The 18910-nt window shown below is 34.7% G+C and overlaps 1 pseudogene; it reads right to left on the bottom strand.

Moving 5' to 3' along the window:
* Positions 1-420: 420 nt before the first annotated feature.
* On the bottom strand, positions 421-1230 carry LOC144291898 (nucleophosmin pseudogene; annotated as a pseudogene).
* Between the last annotated feature and the right edge of the window lie 17680 nt (positions 1231-18910).

The following is an 18910-nucleotide window of genomic DNA, read 5'->3' as shown; positions in this document are numbered from 1 at the left end:
GACTTAGGATTCTTCATGCTATACCCATAAGTTCCCAATGAGTAGTTCTCAGACCTACAGCATTGACAACAGCAGAAAACCTTTAGAGAAGCAAATTCGTTTCTACACCTTATTACAACATTGAGCTTATTTCACCTGTATATTTTCATGTCCCCACCATTTCTATTTGTCTGACCACCACTACTACTATGTCCTATCATAACATTCCATACATATTTTAAACAAAGCGAAGGGGGAATTCCATCTTTAAAAACTAAACAGGCAATTTGGACAACACATTCTTGACAGTGGAATCTGGACAGCAGTTATCAGACACTGTAGTGGAAGTTCTCACTCTGCAGTATAAAAAGGACAGCCGATATCAACTGTTACGGAAATGAGATAAAATGGAAAATTTTAGCAAACTGTTTAAACTATTTCTTAAAGAAACTTGCTCCATTGTCATAGATCTTGAATAGCCTCTTGGTCAGTCATCTGGAAGCAATTCTTCACATAATTGATGAACTTGGCTTCTACTTTGGGAAGAAAAGGATCTTTTTCTATACCTGCTTGCATTTTTGCTTTAATGTCTCTACAGGACTAGGTCCTTCCTGTGTTTTGAGAATCTTTTCCTTTTTTTTTTTTTTTGAGAGATTCTTGATTTTTTTGATGTTGGTGTTGATAGTTTTGAGTTTTTTCCACTCTGGTTTGATTTTTGTGTATTTTTGGCTCGAGTATGTCATGTAGATTTCTTTACTGAAGCCTTTTCTTCAGTTTCATCATCTTCCAAATCATCATCACCATCTTCATCGTCATCCTTGATCATCATTGTTGTTATCCATCATCATCTTCATCAGCAGCAAGTTTGACTTTTTCCTATGGAAACTTGTTACCATCTCCCAGATGCAGAACATTTTTCCAGATATACTAAGGACTTTCACATCCTCTTCTGCCATATCTTCTAACTCTACATCTTCCTCCACAGCCACTAAGTGCTTTCCACCAACATGCCCAGTCTGTGAACCACCATTTGAATGTGAGACCACAGGCAGTGTTATTTCAAAGCCCCCAAGGGAAACTGTTGGCTGTATGGACATTTTCAAAGTTGTGAGTGTGATTTTAATTGGACTGCCTTCATAATTCATTTCCCCTGCTTCAACAATGTGCAATTCACCATTTTTACCAGTCCCTAAACTGACCATTCTTAAAGATAACTGGTGCTCATTTTCATCATTATCCAACTTAAAGTGATAATCTCTGTCAACCTTTAGTTCACAACTGAAAAGATAGTTCTGGGACCTCAGGGTGCTTATGTCCATGTCCATCCAATCTTCTACAGAATGGTGACACCCACTTAGGTGGGAGAAAAGGCAAATAGAAATAAAACACTACTGTTCCACAGAACAGATGCACAGGACAGCATCACATCAGGCCTAGAGAAGCAAAATTTTGAACCCCAACCAAAAAAATCTACTGAGTCAGAAATTCCTGGGTAAGACCCAGCGATCTATACTTTTAAAATTCCTCTGGTGATTCCAATGCATGTTGATGTGTGACTGTAATCACCAAAACTCATTATCTTAAACATAGCCCTACACTTAAAACAGATATTTGTGCTTGGTATCTGTGCTTGAAATAGTTGAAATTATTAGAGTACTCTCTTAGTCAGTTTGGGCTGCTGCAAAAACATTGATTTCTCATAGTTCTGGAGCTTGATATGTCCAAGATCAAGGTGCCAGCCAATTTGATGCTTTGGTGAAAGTCCTTGTCCTGTTGGCAGATTGCAGCCATCTTATTGTATGTTCACGTGACCTCTTTTTTTGTGCATGTGGAGACAGAGAAAGAGAGCTCTTGCATCTCTTCTTATTCTTACAAGGGAACTAATCTCAACTTGAAGGCATCACCCTTATGAGTTCATGTCAACTAAAATAACTCCCAAAAGCCCTCCCTAAATACCATCATGTTGGGGATTAGTGCTTCCACATATGAATTTTGGAGAAACGCAAACATTTAGTCCATAACAAATTCCTAATACTATAATGGATTTCAACAATATGATAATTCCTAATTATGAGGCTGAAATACATCCTTACTGCAAAGCTTCAGTAGATCTTCCACTAATGGAACATTAAAAAAAGAAAAACCCTCTTGAAATTATTATGCAGATGCCACATTTAAATAGATTGTAAGAAAAAATAATTAAAGGAATAAATCTGATTTTCACTCCAGCTGAATGAACAATGCTTTTTGTTATATCTAAAATTTCTTTACTTTTCTGGTAATGAATATAATATATTCTTCTTTAAAAACTGCATACAATTTTCTCATGGTACTACATATTTAGTGAAGATGAAAATCAAATGCTGTCATTGTCTTTAAAATGTAGTTGATTGTCGTATTGGAAAATTGTAGATAGAAATGTTTGAACTCTGAAAATCTTCAAAAGCAGAGGGTGATTTTCAATAGAAAAATTCAAAATTATAGGAAAATGAATGGAGATAAAACAAATCTTCAAAGGATTGTGTGCTTGATAGGTATATTAGTTTCTTAGGACTATCATAATTAATTACCATTGTTTGAGTGGTTTAAAGCAACAGAAATTTACTCTTTATAGTTCTGGAAGCCAGAAGTACAAAATGAGGTGTCAACAGCCACACTCCCTCCAAAGGATCTAGGGGACAATTGTTCCTGTCCTCTCCAGTTTCTGGTGACTTTTGGAATTCTTTAACTCTACGAATCTCTGCCCCCACCATCCTGTGGCCTTCTTTTCCTGTGTGTCTGGGTTCCTTTTCTCTTTTCATAATAGACACCAATCATTGGATTTAGATCCCATCCTAAATCCAGGATGATTTCATCTTGAAATCCTTTAAAAAGTACATCTTCAAAGATGCTATTTGTCACATTCTGAAACACCAGGTGGAAATGAATTACTGCAGAATAACCCAATACAGTGGGCAAAAAACTAAAAAGAAAATAGAGTTTAAAAGTTAAACTCCTTAATTACTTGCTTTTTTGTAGGAGATTATTCAAAACATTATAAAGTGGTATCGTTCATAGTACTTTGATTTATTTCAAGTAAATCATTGAAATTCCAGCCTTTATAAACAATATTCTTCTGAAAAATAAACATCATTTTGAACTTAAGCTATTTCAATCCTATGTTACTGCAGCTCATTTATATAATCAGAAACATGGTTGGCCACAAAATACAGTTTAAATTTTATGGAATATTTTTGTTTTATTTAAGGTTATGGGTATTGTTAAGCAAATTTCAGGAGGAAAAACCTGTTGTATTACTCTATATTCTCAAAATCCTCACAAGGATATTTTTAAATTTTGAATTCTTTTTTGTTGTCCACCCATAATAACATAAAGACTGTCTATTGTAAACCATTGTATGGGTAATGATATAACTTATAATTACTGGTTAAGGAATTCACTTTATATCCACAATGAAAATTTAAACAGCACATGTAGGTCTTACAATTTCAGATAGGTTTATTTATTTGGTAATAAGCCACAGATACTGTGAATAAGTTATGTATAACTCACACTGATAATAGGATTCATGTAATGTGTTTTGAGACACGCTCAACCATTATGCAAATTTCGGGGGATATAACTCTAAACAAAGGAAGGCACCAAAGAATTAACATGGCAATATAGAAGGCACAAAATTAAATGTCTCCAGAAGAAATGCAGGATTCCTTAAAATGTATAGAGCAGGTATAGAAAAAAGCAATAATGAAGACTGGAAAATTGGCAATTATATGCCCTACCTAATAACAGTGAAATGCAGAATATTTAAAAGAAATTTGGGACCATACAATACATCTGTCCACTGCCTTCATCCCAAGACACCAGAGTGCCTACAAATAAAAATAGGTTAGTAAAACCAGCAATCCCCATACAAAATGATCAATGTTGTATTAGGGACATGTATAGGAACAAATTCAGGAGTCAGGTAAGACTTTTCTGCAATAGTGGCATCTAAGGTGAAGGTTAAAGAGAGCATTTGGGTCTTGACAGAGTAATGGAGCAGAAGAACATTCCATTCAAAGAGTACAGTGTGTTAAATTACCTGAAGGCAAGTTCAGTTTACTGTATCACTGGGTTTTAGGAAGAATAATGCTAAAAGCTGAAGCTGGGAAGGGAAATAGGGTCCATATGAAAAGCCTAGTAAGCCATATAGAGTCTCACCCTGGGAACATTGGGGAGCCAATAATAGAGTTTACCGGGGATGTGACATGATCAGATTTGTACTTTAAAAATAATATTTTGGCTACAGTGTGGAAAATGGATTTGATTTGTGAGCACAACTGGAGGCAGAGACTCTAGTTGGAGGCTATTAGAGTAACTCAAGCCAGAGATGCTGGTGGCATGGACTGAAGTATATCAGTGGAAATGAAAAAGAAATAGACTGAAGTGAATCATATTTAGAAGACAGACCTGACACAATCTGGTGATGGATTATATGTGGGAGACAAGAAAAACGAGAAAGCAGAAGAAGTCTGATGATACATAGTTTCCTGGCTTGAATAGATGGGTAGATAACAGCGTCACTTTCCCTTAAGGAGTGAGAAGAGTTGAACATGCTAATCAAGATTACCATTTATCTCTTATTTTCCCCCATTCAGTTTCTTTCACAGCATAATTCCACAGCTCTAAATTCAGCCCGAGGACATAATACGAAAGTTGTGACTCTACATAATATGTTGCCAAAGTCAAAGTAGCACATTTCTTACATTTTATTTTCCTGAAATCAAGATATCTTCTAATTGGTGCCAAAATAAATTTGCCAGGCACTTGGCAGAGGAGCTGTGAGGAAAGTACCAGAGGGTGTGTTCTGGCAAAGTTACACCTGTGTGCATTTGCACTTGCTTTTCTCTAATGAGAGGAGTTAATAAGGATGCAGACATAAACTGAAAGTCATCTTGGAATCACCGAGAGTGTCCTCTATGAGAAGACCAAGTGGAAGAAGTTCCACCCAAGTTCCTGCATGAAGGCTACCACAGCAGGCCAAATCACTGAGTGTTGCCCCCTGCAGAGGATAAGTCTTTGGAGAAGAGGAAGCAAATTAAAGATTTTTTAATTTAAGATTCAAAACAGTCAAATAGCTTGACCTGTTTGGGGAGGGGGAAGATTATGGGAGGGCATTTTGTGGGTCTCTCATGTAGAAGTTGCTGGAAAAAAAAAAATCCTATTGCTAGCAGCCAGAAAGGAAAATATATGTGGATCTAAAAGCAGAATGTAATGACTACAATATCAAAGACTTATCAGACCTCAGCACCGAGAAAATGGCTGGGTTCTTTGAAGAACAATGTGGCCTGACTAGGATGAAACCAGTAAGACATCTTTAAGTCAGAGAAACCAGATTACCAATGTCTGGTACATATATAAGGTGGATTTTTAAGAAGCAATAGCAGAAGTCAGCTAGTCTGACCCTAGTATTTATTCAGTGTGTGAAAGTCAAATTGTGCCATCTGAAAGGCGCTGGAATCCTAGGTTACTGGAAAATTTACACAAAGATCCAAGCAAGCTATATAGGCTTCTTACTAATAGATTATTAAATATATCCAACCGTAATGAAAAATTGCTATTGTGTGTGCCCTCCAAATTTAAGTAGTGTATACATGTGCAATAAGTTATGGCATTCACACTGTCTGTATCAGAGTGAAGTGAGCAGTGCAAGGTGGTATATCTTCCACTGATTGTCATTGTAACACAATACATGGATCTGTAAGTTAAATGTTTGGCCCCAGATTGGTAACACAATAAAATGGATCTGTAATTTAAATGTTTGGCCCCAAATCTTGATGACAAAACATTAAAATCCTTTCTAAAAAAGATTACATTTTGATAATCTTAAAATGAAAAACTTAATTTAATTATAATTTATTTAAAGTCACAGACAACACATTATACACAAAGTAATTGCCACATATCTTGGAAGGTTTGGAATCCCCCCCACCCAGTAGAAGGTCTGTTGTTACTACTTCTTTAATTGTCAACTACTATAACCCTGACCATATATCTAAGGTCAAAATATCCGAATTTACACAAAACGTGCTTATCACTTAATGATCAACAGACAATGAAAACAGGAAAATATACTATGAGTTCAAACAAATATTAGTTAGGAGACCCTGGGTGGCTCAGTCGGCTCAACAACTGCCTTGGCTCAGGTCATGATCCCAAGGTCCCAGGGATGGAGGCCTGTGTTGGATTCCTGCTCAGCCCCTCGCTTGCACACACACACACACACACACACACACACACATGCTCTCTCTAATAAATAAATAAAATATTTTTTAAAAAATATTTTATCTATTTATTCATGAGAGACACACACCAGAGAGAGAGAGAGAGAGAGAGAGAGAGAGGCAGAGACATAGGCAGAGAGAGAAGCAGGCTCCATGCAGGAAGCCTGATGTGGGACTCGATCCCAGAACTCCAGGATCACACCCTGCCTGGGCCAAAGGCAGGTGCTAAACCACTGAGCCACCCAGGGATCCCCAAAATAAATAAAATATTTTAAAAATATTAATTAAAGACAAAATAACATATGGGTAGTTACGTTGTGAATGATTGGTTGCTTAAAAGTATAAAATCACATGCACAGGTTATAAAATATAGTGTGGCCATGTCGATGTGTTTAAGGGATTGAGAAGACTAGAACCAGACTATAAAAGAAGCTCGATTGCCAATCTTTATCGTGATATGAATAAATACAAGATTTTCTGTAGTTCTAAAGGTTTTGTATGTACATATTCTATGCAAGGTTAACATTTCTCCTACTAAACTACTTTTAAAGTGATACTATGTCTACAAAAATAAATGCCATCCTAGAATTAAGAAATTCTGGTCACATCTGTGTTTCCTTTAAGAAATAACTACTGGAGATTTCTTTCAGGCCAAAATGGGTTTTATTTTTAATTATCTCAACAGAAACTGAATCTATAGTCAGGGTTCTCCAGAGAAACAAAATGAGGAAGAAATTATATACATCAAATCGATTATAAAGTATTACCTCACAATTATAGATGCAAAGAAATCCCACCATCAACTGCCTACAAACTGGAGGCTCAGGAAAGGCATGGTGTAATTCAAAGGACTAAATGCCATTGGTGTTGATTACAGTCTGGGTCCGAAGGCTTGACAATTAGGATAGTATAAGTTGGATCTGTAAAGTCCCAGTTTGAGGGAAGAAGCCTGATGTTCCAGCTCAAACATTCAGGCAGAGAGTGAATTCAATCTTTCCCTACCATTTTGTTCTATTCAGACCCTCAATGGATTGGATGATGCCAACATTGAGGAGAGCCATCTGCATATTCAACTGGCCAATTCAAATGCTTATCTTTTCCAGAAATATCCCGCCAGACACACTGAAATAATACTTAATCAAATATCTAGGCATCTTGTGCCCCACTCAAGCTGACACATAAAATTGACCATCACCCTGAGACTCCAAAGGAGTTTCTTATATTAAAAAGTCACAATACTTGTACCTCTTACGCAATCAAGTGTGCCTAGGGATGAAGAAAGACACAGAAAGTTCTGGATTTAACTACAGACTTTACAAGGTATGCAACAAAATAGAATTACAGTATCTCAAATCCTTATCTTGCTCAAATACTTTTCACTTTCTTTAAACAACTATATTGCTTTCAGGCTGCAAAAACCCCAATGAAGGATTGTATCCATATAAGAGCTCAGAGAACCCACTTTTTCATTTCACCCAAGCTTCCAACTTAAATGGTATATATCAAGGAAGTCTTTCTTGACTTCCCAATTACACACACACAGACATACACACACAGGCTCTCCCCACCCTCAGCCACACCCTTACATATTATCTTACTTTATTTAGCTTTATAAGAATCATTACTACTCAAGATTATTTTAAAATCTATGTATTAACTTATTTATATTTTGTCTATTTATTAAGATGTTGACAGAAAGAGAGAATGACCATGATTTATTGGCACAGTATCCAATATGTGAAGAATAGAACCAGATATACATTAAGAACTCAATGTAAAATTTGCTGCATATGTGATTCATCAGTTTGTCCCATCAAAAATGTCCTTGAAAGTAATTATGAATTATAGTCCTTGAAGGAAGAGTCATTGAAAAGAAATATGGCCCTAGAAAAATACTTTTTATTTGGACAAGCAAATATTGGGAAATATTTACCAATCTTGGAAAGAATTGGCAATGGCCATATGAATTTAACTAATGGCAATATTAAAGTCTGTTGTCTTTCTTATTTTTGAGAAAGCATGTTAATATTTAGCTTTTCTATTTCAGTTCTAGCTTTCCAGTTGCTTCTTCACCCCATCATTGCTCTCAATTATTTATGTCTTTATACCATTTCTTTTTTTTTTTTTGTAAAGATATATTTCTTTATTTTAGAGAGAGAGAGAGAGAGTGGGGAAGAGGGGGGGAGGAACAAAGAGAGACAGAGAAAATCTTAAGCAGACTCTCTGCTAAGCACAGAGCCCAACACAGGGCTGAAGCCCAGGACCTTGCGATCATGACCTGAACAGAAACCAAGAGTTGGACACTTAACCAACAGAGCCACCCAGGTGCCCTGTAGTGTTTCTTAGCAGGAAACTAAATTTTTCCCTGATGTTTAAAAGTGTCACTGGCTAATTTAGATAAAGGGCTTATATAAGAAACTATTATTTTCATTTATGAGTATTTCCCTAGATTTAAGGACTTTTTCTTTAGCTTTGGCTTCTTAGAGAGATTCTTTCTCTTTCCTTACCTTTGAAAGTACAACATTCATATGTAAATCAATGATATGATTATGTACTTAGAGAAAAACAACTCTTATAAATACAGAATAAAATACGAGAATAATGGGAAGAGGGAGACAGGGCTAAAATAATCTCTGATTTTATAAATTAGCATTAGTCAGAAAAACTCCATTAAATGGTTTACTGAAGATGGAGATCTGAATATGGAGGAGGTACTGAATCACTTATTGTGTTATTGGATGTAACTGACAGAAAAAAAAGTTTGTAAATTTTGTCAATTTAGCAGAAGATTAAAAATATTTTTTTTGACCTAGGCTACATGAATTCACGATAAATATAAAACTAAATATGGGTGATATCGTGTTAGGTGCGGTGGAGGATTTTTAAAAGAGCTAAGATATGTATCCTGCTTTCAAAAATCATAGATCCATGGATGAAATCAAAAGTGGTGTGTAAAAAGAGAAATACCCAAATGTCAGGGGGGTGTTCAGAGACCAGAGATTACTTCTAACTGCAAAGATTAGGAGAGGTTTAGTCAAGCTAACTACATTTGTTCTTGTCCAGAAAAGATAAATATGACTCAGACATTTGGCTGTGGGATGTGTGTAATCTGGCTAGTGGGAACAATATGAATAAGATACATAATTTGGTGTATATATGTACACTGATGAAAATTCTACTTGCTGAAGTTTGAGGTTTGAGAAAGAGAATAGACAGGTGGTACTAGAAAGTCTGTATGCAATAGACCATATAAACCTTGAGTGGGAGTAGAATTTTATTTGATTGGTGACGGAAAGCCAGGGGACATTTTTCCATAAGGGCATGGTGTGGGCATTGTTTTACTTTAGGGAAAAATGCTCAATATCACTGCAGTGGATATGGAACATGAGAACACCATAGACAAGATAGTAGAATCTTCTGAAGCAGAAACTTGACAATAAGCTTAGAACTAAAGTATAGATGTCAGAGATTCTTAATGAAGGATGAAGAAACTTGGCAAAGAAGAAAAAATGAAAGCAAATTATAAGTGATTTAGAGTTATGATAATGCCTAAAACTTTTCATAAAATCATTACATATATGCAGTTTATATCACTACTTATACCCATATTGTATATTATCCCTTATTTGGGATTTGTCTAATGTTGCTTTGTCTTTTTTTTTTTCATGATTAGAATGGGATTATGAATTTTTAGGAAAAAGACCAAAGAAGTAAAGTGTTATTTTTATCACATCATATCAAAGGCACCGCTATGGATTGAATGGTGTCCCCCCCAAAAAAAGATAAATTAAAATCCTAGCTCTCAGTACCTCAATGTGTGATCTTATTTGGAAATAGGGTTCTTGCAGAAGTAATTAGTTAAATTAAAATGGGGTTATGTATGCACATTATTTATCAACCAAAAGAGCTTCTAATGGCCAAACATGGAACGATACGAGCCACAAAATAATGTATTACTGTATTATAACCAAAAAATATTTTAAAATTCCCATGAGTTTATAGTGATATAACTAAATGATTGATTGCACGAGTGACTAAGATACATGAGGAGATTTGACAAATCTCCTATACAGAGGAATTCGAAATAATGTATGTATGTGCTCCATCTACAAGAAGGTGGACCAGAACTCCCCATTCCTTGCATGTGGGTTATCCATAGTGACTTCTTTCAAAAAGTGCAGGATAGAAAAGGGGAAAAATGAGTAATTTAAGGTTGAGAAACCTGACAAACACTACCTGTGCCTGGTGATCAAGGTTAATAACAATAGCGATAAATAATATGAATAGTATGCACCCATATTAGTTTCCTAGGGATGTTGTAACGAAGTGCCATAGATTGAGTATTACATTATATAAATATAATAAATGTATTGTTTCACAGTTCTGAAGTCTAGAAATCTGAAATCAAGGCATCATCAGGGCCATGTTCTATTGAAGTTTCAAAGTCTCTAGGGGATTCCATGCTTTTCTTAGCTTCTGGTGTCCCTGGCAATCCTTGTCATTCCTTGGCTTATAGCTGCATAACTTTGATTTTTTATTTCATCAGCACATGGTGTTTGTTCCTCTGTGTCTGTTTTCACCTGGCTGTCTTCTTAGAAGGATACTAGGCATATTGGATTAGGAGCCCCTCCTACTCCAGAAGGACACATTTTAACCAATTACCTTTGCAACAAACCTCTTTGCAGGTAAGATCACAAATTTTGAGATACTGTGATTAAGGACTTTGTTTTTTTTTTTTGGGGGGGGGGGGAGGGAGATATAATTCAACCCATATCATGGCCCTTGATATAATGTGATGAAAATGGCACTTTAATTTTGTGGTTTTCCTTCTAAAAAACCATAATCCCATTTTAATCATTAAAAAGCAAAGCAAAGCAAAACAAAACAAAACAGAAAAGTCACAACTGAAGGATTTCTTTACAAAATACTTGACCAATATTCCTCAAAACTATAAAGGTCATGAAAAATACAAAAAGTCTGAGATACTGTCACAGTAACAAGGAGCCTAAGGAGACCTGTAATTCAGTGTAATATGATGTCTTACACATAATCCTGGAACACAAAAGAACATCAGATAAAACTAAGGAAATCTAAATAAAATATAGACTTAAGTTAATATGATATATTAATATTAGCTTATTAATTGTAACAAATGTGTCATAATTAATATAATATGTTAATAATACTAGAAACTGTGGGACAGATGAGAATTTTTACACTATCTTTGGAATTTTCTCTGTAAACCTAAAGCTGTTCTAATATAAAACATTCATTTAAAATATATTCACTATTACAATTCAAAAATGAGGTAACAAATGTAAAATGCTTTGCGCAATGCATTACATATAACAGATGCTATATAGTAGCCATTATTTATGTAAGTTTCATTGGATTTGCAAATATTAACATAAAAATTGAATAATAATTAACAACAAATGAAATAAATCCACATTTGCGATGTCAGCCTCCTCTCCCTGTTTTTAATATAACATGCTAAATGTATATCTCCTGCTGGGATCTAAAATGAGTGAATATGGCTTAGCAGTTTTATAATTTTTTGCTAGTCTTCAGATTGCTATTGTCAAAGTTAATAGTTTAAGTAAAAGCTCTGTCTTCATTATAACAAATGAAAGTGATTTACAATTATATAAATCCATTAAATTTAATAATGCTTTAAATTTCTGGATAAAGAGACCCAATTTCCATACGCTGACAAATGGTCTGGATCAAGAAACTCAAAGTAATTATAGATACTGACATTCCGTTGGGATATTCATGGATCTATATGATCCATGTTGCTCCATTCATGTAGTTTAATGGAGATTCTTGAGTTTTCATGAAGAATATTCTCCTTAATAGAGACTCCAAGCCTTTATTTTGGAAGTACAGAAGATGATCTTGTGGCTTTAGGACTCTGATAAAGAATTGAAGGTTCAGTGCAGATCACTCCTTGTTGTGGTCTACAGAATCTTATAACATCTGCCAATCTTTTTTCAGATAGCCCCCTTCTCCCTCACTGAGTCTGTTTCAAAATTACAAAGCTCATGTCTAATCCTCAAACACACCAAATCATCTCCTGCCTCAATTCAGGGCTTTTGCACTCTCTTTGAAATAGTTTTCCTCCTGCTGGCTCTCTTCCCTCTGCCAGGGTTACCCTCAGTGAAGACTTCCTTTCCACTCCCTTTTAAAATCCTGGTGCCACTCTCACCCTAATCCCTAACCCCTTCCCCTTCCCATTCATTTTTCTCTGACATTGATCTTCATTTGGAGTCCTATAGTTTTCTAATTCTAGTTTACAGATTGTCTCCTTTCACTAGATTGAGAGCAGTAACTTTGGCCTGTTTTGTTTTCTCTTCTAACCTGGTGCACAAAACACTGCCTGGCAAATACAAGATATTTAGCAAATAATTGCAGAATAAAAGAATAACAACACAAAATTAATGAATTCATTATTTAATGAATTCATTATTTAATTCATTATTTAACTAATCCATAATAATATTCTTTAGTCTTATTTTCAAACATAATTCATTGTTTTGCCTAAATAGGAAATCATAATCAAGTTTTACACTGTATATATAAGCAGATTCAACATTCATATAAAATCATAGAAATTTCAAATATTCATGGAGTCATTATAAATGTTATAAGGGAACAATTATAGTCTTAAATATGATATGATCTACTAAATCTCAAGGATACAAAGACCCTATAAGGACAATACATTCCTCTTCATTTTTAAAAGCATCTTATTGGTAACTGAAATAAGATGGTTAAATATATCTCTGTGATCTATTATTTATTTATTCTAGGTTATAGTCCATTATTTTCAGTTGGGGATTTTACATACCCTTGAGTTATTAACATAATAGACTATAAGGATTTCTCTGGCAACATGTTGGTAGGAGATTACCCATTTATATAATAAAATAAAATACCATAATTTTTATTAACATGTCATGATTCCAGTAATGCACTAAAACCCTCATAAAAACATTAATTTTGATGTATGGCATAGATAAGGACCAGATAATAAACACGGAATGAAACAGTGTAAATGATTTAGATCTATGGATAGCCTCTAAATTAGCCATCAACTAAGAAAGAAAAAAAAGTATAAAGACATTAGTGTGATTAAATAAATGTGGATGTCTCCTCAGTGAACTAAAACACATAAAAAGGCTGTAAGCATGTATGTTGCATGAAAAAGTCTTACCATTTACCTCTATAATTGTATATATTATTTATTTTCAATAATATTGGTCATTACACAGTATAGATTCGTTACATAAATAAAAATAAGAAATTTTTCAAAGCTGCTATTACCTGAGGTGGTTTTTTTTTTCCTTCTGGCACATTATTTGCTACATTCCAGTTCCTTAAATATATATTCATTCTTTTCACTCTACCTTTTGAACTAGTTAAAACCCAATCATTTGTGCAGTTTGCCTGCAGGCAAGGAAAAGAATACACAGACTTTCTCCCTGCATTTTATGCTTTGCTGATGGCATTTATCTCCATAACTAATATTTATTGTATTTTCATGTTTATAAAGATGGCATAAATTACTTAAGAAACTGTTTTTAATTAAAAAAAGAATTAATGTAAAACACAACTATATATACTCCCCCAGATTTAGCTTTTACGAACATTTTGTATTTTCTTCAAAAAAATATTTTAATGACTGCATAACATTTAATTATGTTTAACTCATTCTTCACGGTTTTAAATGCTGCCTATATTTTTAACATTATACATAATATTAGAATTAAAATCCTTGGACTTTGCCTAATTTGAGTGCCTCACAAAACAGAGCCAGGAGGAAGGCCTGGGTGCTTGTACTTCCCAGGGTAAGTGAACTCAGGGAGCAGGGGAGGAGGGTGGGAGAGAAGGGAGCTAGGGAATAGAAAAGGCAAATAAAAAGGGAGTTATAGATTTAATTCCTGTGGACGGCTACACTCAATGTCTCCGTCAACTGTGCAAGACCTGTGTGAGATATATCCCCAGAATTGTCCCTCCAAGCACAAGTGGAAGATGTATTCGTTTTGCCCCCTGCCTCTCTCACTTCCTAGTTGCCCTGGATCCCAGCTGAAGCAGCTGAGCTGAGGTTTTAGGAAGAGGCCTGGGGCAACAGAGCAGAGGCCACAGTGAGCGTGTGAGCTGTCAGCCTGTCACACACATTCTCCAGGAGTTGCAGCAAAAATGAAAAGTGCATCCTTGGAGTAGCAGCAGGCAGGGACACCTTCTTCAGCTCCGGCCCAGGGGCAATAAATAAGTCAGGTGGCATTGGCGCTCCCCCCTCACCAGCTGGGCCATTGCAACTGTCCCCGCCACCTCATGGTGGCAGTGGCGACTACTGAGAGACCTGGGACCCTCTGGAGCATATTTAACAAATATGCCAGGTTCCAAGCTTTCCCCCTTCTACTCAGACCTTCCTCTTAGCATGAGGACATGGCATTATTTCTCCCATCTTAGGGGGAACAAAAAATCCCTCTTGACCCTTTTTACAACTATCACTGTTTCTCTCTTTCCTTTGCAGCTAAACTGAGAGCTTTTTCATTCCCCACTCACTGGCTCAAATCCCTCTCCCATTTTCTTTTGAAAGTATTTCAGCCTGGCTTTTGCTACTAATCCATTGAAACCTCCATTGTCAAGTTCACCAATTACCTTCCTGCCGCTAAATCCAATCTCAGAACTCATCTTATTTGACCTATTAGTAGTGTTTGACACAACTTTGTGTCTTCTTTTCCCTTGAAAAATGTCTTCACTTGACTTAAAGGATTATTTCCTGTGCTCCATCTCAGGCTGGTAAGGTGCTTTCTCCCCAACTCTCCCAATGTTAACATTGGTGTGACTAAAGCCCCAAGTCTTTGGGGCCCATGTATCTTTCCCATGGATAGTCTCTTTCTTGATCCTCCCTTACAGTTCCTGGATGTAAATACCATCAGCATGCTAATAATCCCTAAATTTATATTTTTATCAAAACCTCTATGCTGGCATCAAAAATCATGTATTCAGCTATCTAGTAGGCATATGGGATTTATCAAAAACCTAACTCCTAACTCTTATAACAAACAAACAAGTAAACAAAATATCTCCTCCTCCCAATGACTTCCACAGTTTAGTTAAACGTTTTCTCTAGTCTTCCAATTTTTAGGTCACATTTTCTCCATGTGTCTTCTTTTGTCTGTACCCATAAGGCCTTCTATGTCCATCCCAAGACATGTCATTTCTAGGCCACCTTGGTCCAAGTCACTTATCACTAAGATTGTTACAAATCTCAGAAGTTGTTTTCCTTCTACTTTGTTTAATTCCCCTTTAACCTATTCCACACAAAGCAATCACAGTGATCCTGAAAAAAAAAAAAAAAAAAAACATTAATCGGAGTATGTTCTCCCGCTCAATGCCCTCCTGTGGCACCCTATATGTCTCTAAATGAAAGCTGATTATCTTACAGTGGTGACGCTTCTATGGGTATACACAATCTAACATCTTTTCTATCCTTTCTATCCAGGCACACACAAACTATTACCCTCCTCATTTTCTTCACAGAAATCTCTAGCTCTTCCTCAAATAAGAGCTCACAGGGATCCCTGGGTGGCGCAGCGGTTTGGCGCCTGCCTTTGGCCCAGGGCGTGATCCCGGATACCCGGGATCGAATCCCACGTCGGGTTCCCGGTGCATGGAGCCTGCTTCTCCCTCTGCCTGTGTCTCTGCCTCCTCTCTCTCTCTCTGTGACTATCATAAATAAATAAAAATTTGAAAAAAAAAAAAAAAAAAGAGCTCACAGGGTATATTCAGATCTTAAATGGATTTGCATTTTTGCATTTTTTTTGCATTTTTTCCCTCTCTGCCTAAAATGCCTTTTCACGGTTTGCCTACCTGAGTCACTTTCTCAATATCTTTCATTACTTTGACTTCCCTATTTAAATTTCCACCACCATTTCTTTGCTGCCATTCCGCCCTCCTTCCCTTTATTATTACTTTTCCCTAATACCTATTACCATTTAACATACCATATGGTAGACCTATTCTCTTTTATGGTTTCTCTTTTTACATCATTGTAATTTTCTTCAAAAAAGAAATTGTTGACCATTTTGATATTGGTTATATTTCAGTGATAATGATAATATACGGATTATGTTAAGTAAGCATTTAATAAATAAAGTAAATGTCGAATCAACATATAACTTGTCACCTTATTCTACATAGATTCAAAGTTTGGAGATAACCCATAGTAATATTTAATGAATATTTTTGCAGTAAAGAATAAATAAAATTTATATTTTAACACATTTTTATTGGTAGATTACTATTAGTCAGACTCTCACTTTTTAAATAGAAGTAAGTCATGGTTGATTTCTTTTCAAATTGAGACATCACTAGGAGCCTGAGTTCTTGCACTTTCTGTAAATATCTCTCTACATGTCTTCCATGTCTCAGCACTTTCTGTGGAGATATGGTGCCAACATTGATGTAGAGAGCAAAATTATGCTTTCTGAGAAGAAAAACACCCTTCTACAACACATCTGCCATGTTACTGCATGTTGTGAAAAGAATCCACAGAGCCAAAATGAAGTAATACAAATAATAAGATATGATGCACAGTTTTTTTTTTTCCCTCAATCTTTGCCTCCAAGGTAAATATGGAAATGAAGAAAAATCTGACTTCATGCTCTTTAAAATTTCTCTATAAAATCATTATTGGATGCCAACAGTATTCTTGTCCATGTTTTGGTAGTTTCCTTTCTCATTCTTTATTGAACGACTACCATGTGTTAGATACTTATGACAAAATTCGCTATTTTGTTAAGGCCCTTTCTAAAATTACCACTCAATTTTCTTGTAAGAGGCAAATGAGATAACTGACAATTTACTCATCCAGTGAGGAGGTGAAAACATAATAATAGACAAAAGGATATCTAAATATCCTTTTAAATCATTTTCTTAGCATAATTCTACTTCATTGTTTATTATTTTTTCAACTTTAATAAAATGTGCCAAGAATCATTAATTAAATATTCCAGGTGTTTTGAATTTTCAAATATTTTCTTTAGTGTTTTAGAGCAAGACAATTTGAACATGTTGAATATCCAAAAACAAATGTCAAGCACAATATCATCAAATACTAAGTTGTCTCTACAATAATATAAAAGCTATTCTCTCCAATAAGATTGTTTGTTTGAAGTGTGGACTTCAAGGATTTTTTTTTATTGAATATTTAATTGCCTGAGCTAAATTTGTCATTACATTTAGCAAGTTGGCTGCTTAAATCTGTCTTAGAAGAACTTAGAAACTAATCAATAACAGTAAAAATAAAAACATTCTAATGATTTAGCATTTCTTCTGAGTAAAACTAATAGAAATCGGATTATATGAACTGTGATTTTCATTAAGCTGAAAAATCCATTTATTTTTTAAAGGAAGAGCTAATGCTTTCCATACGAATCATCAAACTTTAGATAGTATTATAATGCAAAAATATAACCCAAAGCATATTGAGTTTTGAATTACAATTTGAAGAAAATTATTTCTAGATGTTTAGAAACTAATATGTTAAAATAATGAATTCCAGAATATTATCATTTACCAATCATATACTTAAATGAAAAATTCTTTTGTCTAATGTCATACATCTAGTTTGCATAAATGAATTATGCATCAACTATGAAAATACTGAATTTTGTAAAAGTAAAGCTAATAATGTCCTTTTCAAAACACATGTCCTCTCTATAATTATTAATTTATTAAAGTTAATAATGCTAAATTTTATCATATTCTGTTTAAATTAAATTTCATTTCTATTCTACTTCAAAATACAAGACTACTAAAAGATTGCCAAATATTTTAATGTGTTTAATTTATTTTGCTAATTAGGAAAATAATACTCCAATATTTCAAATGCTGACCTTCCAACTCTCAGTTAAATGATATACTAAAAGCAAGTTCTTTATTTAAAATGAGATTTATAATCCTCTAAATGCATTGCTTACAAGGTTTTCAACCTGAATTAGTTCAATTAAAAAAAAAGGCTTAAGTTTAAAGCGTATACACATATACAGATTAAAAAGGAATTGCAATAAATAAAGCAATCAACGATTTTCTTCCTTCAAATCCAAGCAGTTTAAAAATAATCTCTTTCTAGCATCCTGCTGTTACTCATCTGATTCATCGGATATGCTAGTTAAGATCGTTACTACTTAGGTAATGTTCAAGGAATCCTCATATGTGTCCTTCTAATTTTTCCTTTCATCTTATATCTGAGATAAGCAGAACAAGACTTGCTTTATTATCACTGTTTATGAGAGCAAAAGCTAGATGTGGAGATATCATTTGCCAAATCCAATATTAGAACCCATAGGTGCTTAGCACGAGTAACTAATTCCTGTGTTGTCTCTGGAATTTGAGTACATAAAATATAAAAATAAATAGGTCATCATATACCATAAAGTCGATCACAGTTTACATAATTTCTCATTTTAGACACTTTTTTACTGCTTACAAAAGTTTACCATACTATGCTCCTTTTTGAAACTGTTCACTATGATAGTAAATATCTGCTATGTTTCCAGGGCAGTCTAATTTAGGAAAATACAGAAATCAAATTAATAATCTTTATCTTCTCATGTCTCAGCACATATTCAAATATCATTTCCTTAGCTTTTGAA

Source organism: Canis aureus, chromosome 20 (assembly GCF_053574225.1).
Source record: "Canis aureus isolate CA01 chromosome 20, VMU_Caureus_v.1.0, whole genome shotgun sequence".
Classification (NCBI taxonomy): domain Eukaryota; kingdom Metazoa; phylum Chordata; class Mammalia; order Carnivora; family Canidae; genus Canis; species Canis aureus.
Note: the sequence above shows the minus strand (reverse complement) of the source record. Positions and strands in the feature narration are given on the sequence as shown.